The sequence below is a fragment of the Garra rufa genome, chromosome 11 (genome assembly GCF_049309525.1).
Source record: "Garra rufa chromosome 11, GarRuf1.0, whole genome shotgun sequence".
NCBI lineage: Eukaryota > Metazoa > Chordata > Actinopteri > Cypriniformes > Cyprinidae > Garra > Garra rufa.
The window spans coordinates 37921930-37931950 of record NC_133371.1 but is presented as its reverse complement, the minus strand read 5'-3'; the positions used below and the strand labels follow the sequence as shown (position 1 = coordinate 37931950).

Here is a 10021-nt window from a genome sequence, read left to right as displayed (position 1 = left end):
ATTTACAAAATGTCTTCATGGAGCATGATCTTTACTTAATATCCAAATGAGTTTGGGCTTAAAAGAAAAATCGATCATTTTGACCCATACAAAGTATTTTAGCTATTGCTACAAACATACCTGTGCTACTTATGACTGGTTTTGTGCTACAGGGTCATAGGGTCAAGCCTTTGGTAAACTCAGCTGTGGTTTCCTAATAACAAGCCACTTCTTTATTTCCTGTATTTGTCACTGAACCTAAAACAAACGACATAAATTAAGAGATTAGTAGATCTAATGTTAGTCTACAAACACTAATATACTACAAAAAATGAGGAGTCCCAAATCATTTTTAAACGTGCAAACGACCTTGCCCGTTGACGTCATTATGAGAAAGCCAATCAGATTAAACTGTGGCAATGTTCCGCCCATTGCTGACAGAAGTAGGGGGGAGTAAAGCCAAAAAGTGTTCTTTCTTACCCGCCGTGCTTTTACAGTGAAATGCAGAGGAATAAATTCAACATGGACTGAAAGTTATAATTTATTTCCTTGTGGACTACTACCATCTGATACGTGACCGTTTGCTCGTACGAGACGTATTAACGTTGGATTTCTCTCCCCCCTCTGCTGCTCCAGTGTGGGATCCTCCGTCTCTCTCGCATTAGCGCCTTTCTGCTGCTGCAGTATGAACGGACACATAGGCGTACTGATCTAGTACACGCGTCTTTCGGTTAAAATGTTTTGCGCTCGTTTGGGATTTTGGGAACGACTTCAAGACGGACACGTGGAATAATAAATAATGTCATCGCTTTGAAATTCGTTCTGGGGAAGTGCACAGGCCAAAAGCGTGTCCTTGTTTATTATAGGATCCGTGAAATTAAGGTAAGCACCGACTGCGGTGATTGTTGTTTAGAAACGGATACTTTGCTTACTGGTGGTGTGAAGTTCATTTCAGCGAACCGGTTCTTTTGAACAGTTCGGGTCAATAATCGATTCATTAGTTTTTACATCATTATGGTATCAAACGTTTTGTGAATTGCTGTTTTCGAATAAGTTTTGTTATTTAGTCTGTTTATTGTAATCATGTGTCCCAGTTCAGCCATATTTTCTGCTTTCAATAACAGTAGAACTTAAACATGTTTTGCACTTGCATTAAACGAATTCATTTCTGGCTAAAGAAAGTTTTTGCACGTTTTGATTAACTTTTGTTCACTAAAATCAACTGTTTGTTATATATGTGAAGAAAAACGTGCTCCTGTAAGGTTTTATTAACGTTTCTGAGACTCAGCTGTTAAAGTAATTTCGTCCCATCTGTCAAATCCTTGGTTCCCCCCACATGCTCATAGTATCAGATCAAGTCATCAGTTGTCGGTTCATTACATATCGGACGTGTTTGAAATGAACTCTTCTCGGTTCATTGAATCACTGAGTTGTTGACTGGAAAACCGCTTGGTCCAGTTCAGTCCGATTCGTGAACGAATCGTTCAGACCTGTTCTACAGATTCATAAGATCCGACCCAAAAGAACATCCCTGGTTTGATAAACAGATCGTAAGCATCGTAATATGATACGTGTGCTCTATCAAACTCACTTACGGAGATAAATAGTTAACGTTAAATGTTTTGACACACTGACCAACATCAGAATAAGATGAAAATCGTGATTTGTTTCGTTTCATAACGAAATTTTGAATGACTCACTTAGACATTCCAGCGAACCTAGACGCCGGTTTGTTTACATTTTGCAATAACGTTCATATTGAAGAAGTAATTCACCCATGAATTAAAATTCTGTTTTAAATTACTGTTGTTGCAAATATGTGGTACTTAATTTCTTCTGTCGAATACAAATAAATAAATAAATACCCTGCATGACAGCTTGAGTCACCATTCACATCCACTGCGTATTTTCCACACAGTGAAAATGAACAGTGACTTGAGTTTGTCATATCTGACATATTTTGTGTTTAACAAAATGTAACGCTTGAATCAACATGATGCGAATGAGTAAATAGGGATTTTAATTTTTTTCCCTGTGAACTATTTTTTTAATAAGTAAACAGTAGTTTGTCTGCTATGTGACAAGTCATCTGTATAATGTTTATTAGTGTTACCAGAAATATACAGCGGTGGCCAACATTATTTGAACAGTAGTATTTTCACCAGCTAAAAGATGGTTTTTAAGTCAGTTATTTTTATCTTTTGCTTTAGTGTGTCAGTAGAAAATATGAGTTTAAATTTCCGAAAATTTATTTTGCCAGTGAGATTTTTGTTTGCACAAGAAGTCTGACAACAGCCAGTGCTCCACAGAGATCTGATCTCATCATCATCCAGTCTGTCTGCAATGAAATGAAGAAACAGAACAAACTGAGACAGACTAAATCCAGAAGAACCGTGGCAACGTCTCCATGATGCCTCAAGAAACCTGCCTGCAAAGCTACACAGTTAAAAGTTTTAGGTGTAAAAATGCTGTCAAAAATAATATCATAAATAGATTTTCTTTATCAATTAACGTCTATTAACTAAATTAAATCAACATTTGGTGTGACCATTCTTTGCGTTTAAAGCAACTTTTGCCTTTTCAGTTTTTCAGGTAGGTTTCTTGAAACGTCTTGAAGTCGTTGTCACAGTTCTTCTGGATTTAGTCTGTCTCGTTTTTTTCCGTTTCTTCATGTCATTCCAGACAGACTGGATGGCTGTCAGACTCCTTGTGCAAACAAAAATCTCTCTGGATTATAACAGTTAATGGCAAAATGAATGTTTGGAAATATAAACTGATATTTCCTACTGACACACTACAGAAAAACATAGAAATAACTGACTTAAAACCATTTTTTAGCTGGTGAAAATTAGGGGTGTGGACCTACAGTGGTCTTACGGTTCGGTTCGATTACGATTATCATGTCATCGATTCGGTTCAATACAATATCTCGATGCATCACGATGCATTGACGATGCATACTCATACTTCAAATATATACAATTGTCTTAATAAATACAAACAGTCAGATATATGAACTGAAACTAATCTTACCTTCTCAAAAAAAACACACTTTTTGAATGTATCAAACAAAGCTAAAGTCTGGACACAGAACACAACAGCAACATTTAGAATAAATACACAAATGTAAATACCTGTGCTTTGGTTTCGTTGTAGAGTTTGTAACGGGTGAAAATGTGGCTCCTTTAAGAGCAGAGTTCCGTTCCGTGCACAGTCTGCAGCTATATGCCATGAGTACCGCATGTGTGCGGGTGCGATGGTTTTACTTCTAATTTCTGTTGCTCATTTAAGTTGTCTTCTTTAATAAGTAACGCTGTTGCCAGGAGAATAAAGCTCAAGATGTGGAATGCGACCCATGTGCGGTTTGGTTAATTTTCTGCTGCAACGTGAGTTAGGCGAGCTATCCCGACTCGGCGCGTTACAAGTTCATAAGCATAATCTTTTCTGAAAAGTGTCTGCATGAGGGAAGCTTATATCGCAGCTCCAGTGTATTTAACAGGTGGCGGAACCCGGGGTTTTCCACCACAGAAAAGGGCCGTATATCTTTTGCTATAAAAGCTGCCGCTATTGTCATTTTAAACGCGAAAAACTAAACCAAATACGATTTCAAGTGAGAGGTATCGCTCAGATCTTATTTAATTGAAACGAGGGAACGAATAGAGTCCTGCACGAGCCCAGCCTGACTCTCAGACCCGAGCCCCGTCCTTGTCCGACAATTTATCAGAACAGTTTGTGCAGCAATGAAAATAATTCAGTTTTGGATTCTAATGGCAAAGTGGCTAGATTTCGTTTGGTTTCCTTTTTAAGTTAATTTAGAAATATGTTTGGAACATTTTATGTTTGTTAAATTCAAGCTTTTGCTTTTTTAAAGTAATGACCTAACGACCAAGCGGCCAGCGGCAATGAGTTGAGAATGTTTGATAAATTTAGCGTTCTCAAATCAACACGACTTGCATTAAATAAAATCTATGGGCATAAAACACTTGATGCATTTCAGAATATTAATTTAAACATTTAACCTAGATAAATGTGCGCAGTTAGAGCATATCCAATCGTTTGTGCGGAGAGTGAAAGTGAAAGCGGGCTTTGCAGCTGACATGGAAGCTCAAACGCGAATCGCGATCACTTGCATTTTTTCTTAATAACAGTGGAAACCTAAAATACACCATTTTTGTTGATAAAGGTAAGAGTTCTACATCATTCAAAACTGCAAAAGGTCTACTATTATTATGTGCACTCACAATATCAACAAAACGTTATATTTGTGTAAAACGGTGCTGAGCCAGATAGACGCGCTCAGTGCTTTTAGCCAGTCTTTTCAACCAATGAAAATAATGTTTCAGTCTTTTAAATGAATTACTAACAAAAAAAGACATTTGTTAAATACACACTGATGTTTGTTAGTTCGTTAAATGCACCGGTGTGTAAAGAAAGTGGCAATTATCCTTTCAGTTGTTAAAATCTGAAGACTTATTTTATTCATATAGAGTACTCCCCTCATTAGCCCAACCCCCCTCCCGGAAAATCATACAAGCCCCCCGGGTCGCGTGTTCTGGCACTGGACTGAGCCCGTTATAATCGGTTATGGTCTATTACTGAACCGATACCAAATCGTCCTTGTCTGCATCGCGATGCATCGTAAAAACGATTAATTTTTACACCCCTAGTGAAAATACTAGTGTTCTAATTATTTTGGCCACCACTGTACAAAATAACAAATTATGGTTTACTGCTTGTCTACAAAATATGAAATCTGATATTTAGTGAATTATGCATGTTTAGACTGCTGCATTCCATGCAGGATTCCTCTGGACCTTTAGAAAGAAATGTGTTATGTCCTCGCTGAACTAACCCGTTAGTGGAGGTTGCTATTGCATCATTGCCTGATAGTTTCATCATGCTGTCATGTTTGCCCATGACCAGTCGTTAGATAATGTAAAACTTGACTGTGACTGAGACTCCATAATCTGACGTCTGCCTTTACATGCATGCTGTTTTACATGCAATTAGTTCCCATTAGTAATGTAATAATGTCTTAATGTTATTGAGACGATCATAAAGTAGCATAACTTACTCTTTTTGTACCATCCTTGCGTCTTTGTTCACAGCCAGCTCAGTGAAAACCCAGAGCGAGGTAGACTCTTCTGCTGACTCAGCTCAAACCCAGCTGATTATTTTGGCATGTACGCCAGTCTTAGATTAGATTAGATGTTTGACTTTCTAACAGCAGCCATCGGTGTGAGAGAAAGGCTGTTTGTTTTTTTGACCTGGGAACCAGACTTGAAAAGACTGTGGGGTAGATCTACTCAACTGTGACCGGTTAAATGAAAGTTTTACAGTAAGAAGACCCAATAGTTTGCCTTTTTGGAGGATCAGCTTGGTTTATTTATAATAGACTTCTCCTTTGCAGGCTGGCAGATAGTGAAGAATCATGCTGTGGGCACTGAGTTGGCCTTAAAAGGAGATGTCTGCAACTTTTGTCTATATTGTTTAGGCAGAGGCACTGCAGGGATTTATTGCCAACATTTTTGATTTTCAAAATTGTGCCCTGGCTTTGCCAGGGGTTGTAACGGTAATGTCACGGAAGTGGAATTAAAGGGATTAGTTTACTTCTTGTGAATGTAGAGACAAAGTTCTGTTCATGTCTGTTCATGTCTTCTGTTTGAATGTTTTCTATTCATTTGAATTGTCTTGAATTGGTTTAAAAGGTGAATTTATGTATGTAAGCTATTAAGATGATGTAGATTTTACTTATCTATTATGAATGATTCATTTTATTATTGACAAAATAGTAATAATTTATATATACACTACCATTCAAAAGTTTTTGAACAGTAAGATTTTTAATGGTTTTTAAAGAAGTCTCTTCGGCTCACCAAGCCTACTTTTATTTGATCTCAAGTACAGCAAAAACAGTAACATTTAGAAATATTTTTATTAGTATTTTATTTTTTTATTAAATATAATATTTTGTTTTCTATTTGAATATATTTTAAAAGGTAATTTATTCCTGTGATCAAAGCTACATTTTCAGAATTATCGCAGTCTTCAGTGTCACATGATCCTTCAGAAATAAATTACATTAATAAATTACAGTGAATATTTTAATAAATTACAAAAAATTACATTATTGCACAATTTAAAAAAAAACTGAATAATATTGGTCTTAAAAAGAAATATTGTTAATTTTGGTATTTTTTTTATTTGTCCTGGAAGATTCCCATTTGTGAAGTTGTGAATTTGGTTTGGTTATTAAATTTTGGAAAGCAGAATAACGGCTATACTGATCAGGCATATTTTCCTGTTTCTTTCTAGTTTACGTCATTTTATCTGTATGTGCTATCAGAGATAAGAACTGTGTCTAGCCTGGTGCAGCTCTTATTGCTTTTTATGGATGCAAACAATGTGCTCATGCCTTTTTTTATGCTCATCATGTAAAACTGGATCATGTAGCATATTGCCTATTGTATTGTTATAGGTTTTATATGCATGTGGGTGTAAAGGAAAGATAGAAGTTGTTGTCTTCAGATTGGCAGGGGACTCTTGGATGGAAAGAACAGCCTCTGCAGCTGCTCTGCAGTAGATTATTTAATTAAACTTGTTTTAAATTAGGAAGACCATGTAAGCACTTCCTCAAGCTCACTGCTCAACTGCCTGTGCCTGTTGACTTTTGAACATCGCTGGAATCTAATGAGTCACGTAAGATGCCAGAGACGTTAGTCCGGCGTGTTTTCCTGTGACTGAGTTCAGTTTGAAAATGTTTGTCTGCGTACTGCTGGAAACATGGCAGCTTTTTGTTTCATGACCTAACGCTTGTGTTATGAGCAACAACTTTTGAGAACTAGATAATAAAATAATGTAGCTCGGTTCTACCAAAATGTCAGATTTATGTGAAAAGGATGTTTGTTCAGGAATGAGGAATATGGTTGTGTTTTTCAAAAGACCTTTGAACTGATGTAATCAATCAGTGTCGCCGAAGTCTGTTTTGCTTTTAACAAACTTGTCATTTTTCTTCAAGGTTTTAAATGTTAATATCCAGACCAGCTCCACACAGCAATTATTCTCAATCAGTTGCTTAAATTTGGCCTAAGCTCTGTCTGTTCAATCACTTTCAAACCTATTTGGAAAGAATTTTATTTTTGCAAAATTTATACAGTGCCACTTTAACCTTCACTCTTTTTATCCGCGTAAGCACGTATTTGATGACATCATCCTACTATGCTGTATTGCATTAAGGTCAGGGAAAGTGTGTCAGCTGATACTGTCAAATAGCATGTGATTACTCCCTAAAAGCTTTTGCATAAACACTCTTCCTGAATCCACAGAGATCTCTGACCTGTATAAAACCTAACGAGAGCAGGGCTTTGAGAGTAGATTGGACATTTGATGCTGTTAGCATAAGTTTAGGAAAGATGATGTAATGCATGCACACACAGCATATTCCAGACAGGACATTAGCTTTTCTTGCTGTTTATTGTCTGTACACTGCATTAGGCCTCAGGTGGTTCTCAAATACTAACATTAGGTTAAATTTGCTTGTTTACCACAGTGGCCAACACCTTCACTTTATTAGCTTGCTGTTTGTCTTTAACAGGAACCTAGGGTGTTAAGACTTGTGGCTTAATAAAACACAAATGATGTCTCTTACTAAAAAATTTAGTAGAAAACCCATGAAAGATTTAAGTTATTTAAAAAAAAAATCCATGTTTTTTGCATATTTTGGTCTATGTGGGATGTCATTATGATGTGAAATGGCATTACTTGTTGCTATAACCGCAACACAACTCTGAGCATAGACTTACCAAATGCTCTACTATTGATTTTCCCTCACAAGGATTCTAAATGCCTCTGGATATTGAGTGAAATCCATGCTGAGAAACTCCTTGAGCGGCTGCGGCGTCATGACAAGTGTCGGCATGTTTACATCCTGCCAGGATGGCATCAAGCATTTCTTGTCTCTGCCATTTGTAAGCTCTTTCAGTAGTTGTGGTCTGCTAAAAGCATCAAAGGCATCAGGGCTAAAGTGGAAAGAACAAAGACGCAGGTCTTTGGGAAATTTGATCCACAAGCATCTTCTCATTCTTTTCTCTTTTTCTTATCTTTAGAAAAAGCAGTGAAATATTTCCAAGGAGATTTGGGAGGTGGGACTGAAACGAATTCATTCCTGCTCTATTAATGCAAGACTACAACTTATACAGTTTAAAGTGCTGCATAGGTTACATTACACTAAATCTAAACTCAATAAAATTTACCCTTCAGTTTCCCCACTATGTGATAGATGTAGGAGTTCGGATGGGACGAATGCTCATACGTTTTGGTTCTGTCCTGAGATTTCTGAGTTTTGGAAGAATATTTTTCAGTGGTTTTCAGATGTCTTTGGAGAAGATATCAGTCCAGATCTTGAATTGGCTTTGTTTGGATGTTCTGACCATACACTAGGTTTTAAACATTTTCAGCAATTGTCTCTTATGTTTGGTATGGTGGTTGCTAAAAGGGTGATTTTGATGCATTGGAAGTCCGCTTTACCACCCACTTTTCATAAATGGTCGGCTGAAATGGTTGCTGCTTGAAAAGATTAGATTCTCTAAGATTGATGCTTATAAAAAAAATTGATAAAATTTGGGGTTCCTTCCTCACTTATCCTTTTAAGAGTTGCAATTTATGTTATTTGTTTATCTCACTCCATGTTTAATATTTTGTTTAAGTCTGTGACTTTGTTTTAGGCGTGTATCTTTCACTGTATCTGGTGCATGTTCCGGTATATGTTTAATATTTATATATATATATATAATATACACACACATACATACAGTTTGTGAGATTCTGGTTTGTTTTGTATTTTCAGAAAAACTGTTTGAAAATCTGTCATAAATAAAATATAAAAAAAAAAAAAGAAAAGAAAGAAAAAGCAGTGAAGACTTGCATCGCTTCTCTTGTTGCCCTTCGACAGAAAATTACAACCAAAAAGGCTGCACAATGTGGAGAATTTGATTTCACAAATTCTGCGTTTTATTTTCTGGTAAAATAGCAACAGGTAGCACCAGTAGCTCACTAAGTGCAACCATTTCAGGTTTTCGAAATAATGGTGCCCCCCATAGTCCAAAATATGTATGAAGCAATGTGGATTTTTAAAAAATAATGTAAGTCTTTCAGGGTTTTTCACTGCATATTTAAATAAGAGACATCATTTACATTATATTAAGCCACACAAGTCTTAATATCCAAGAAAAAAGTCAGAATTACGAGATATAAACTAGCCATTGGGCGAAAAAAATTAAACAATGTGAGAAGTAGGAATTGCCTTTTTATTTTATTTTTTTTCAGTGGTGGAAACTAAAGTCAGAATTGTGAGGGGAAAAAAAATCAAAATTGGGAGATGTAAAGCCGCAATTGACAAAAAAAGTTTGAATTGAGACATAAAAAGTCCCACTTTTTTATCCTGTGGCAAACAAAAGCTTCTATACTTTTCTGTGCTGCAAAAATTGACCAAGGGTATTTTTTTAGGTGTTCTGTGGAAGAAAGATCATTAGGTTTGGAATGGCATTAGGGTGAGAAACAATGACACAAGTTTTACTGTGTTGACTCTGTTTTACCCTTATCTTAAAAACAGAGAAGAGGTGGAAAAACTTTCTCTCACAGTGACGACTGATCGGCCAGTCTATTCCCCCAGCATGCCTGCGTGTCTCACTCAGATAAGACGTTACAGTGCCAGGCTGCCACCACGCTCTGCCCACATTCACTTCTAAGCAACTGGCAAAGGATTCTTCCTTCCTCTCACTGCCGCCTCCTCAACTACACCTCCTAAGCGACCGTCTCCACACATGCTGTTTATTTGGAAGAATATAGAGAGACACAATGGTGGTTTCCTACAGGACCCAGTGATGCAGACGTCGTTCTGTTGGTTTTGGCTACAGGCTTTGCTTTCTTTGCCACTACTTCTGCCGTGGAACTCTTGCTTGGTGGAGTTTGTTTTGATTTGCTGGATTTGATAAGTCAGCTTAAATGGAATAATATCATATACTTTTGTTGTTTTTGTGGTTAA

At 36.8% G+C, this 10021-nt stretch overlaps 1 protein-coding gene across 1 annotated transcript in view; it reads left to right on the top strand.

Moving 5' to 3' along the window:
• The first annotated feature begins 495 nt into the window (after positions 1-495).
• The window catches only part of mical3a (microtubule associated monooxygenase, calponin and LIM domain containing 3a), a 108775-nt gene continuing 99249 nt past the window's right edge, over positions 496-10021 (top strand). The window contains exon 1 of the mRNA XM_073850207.1: positions 496-861. The gene's annotated coding sequence lies outside the window, so the exon portion shown is untranslated. The remainder of the gene's footprint in view (positions 862-10021) is intronic.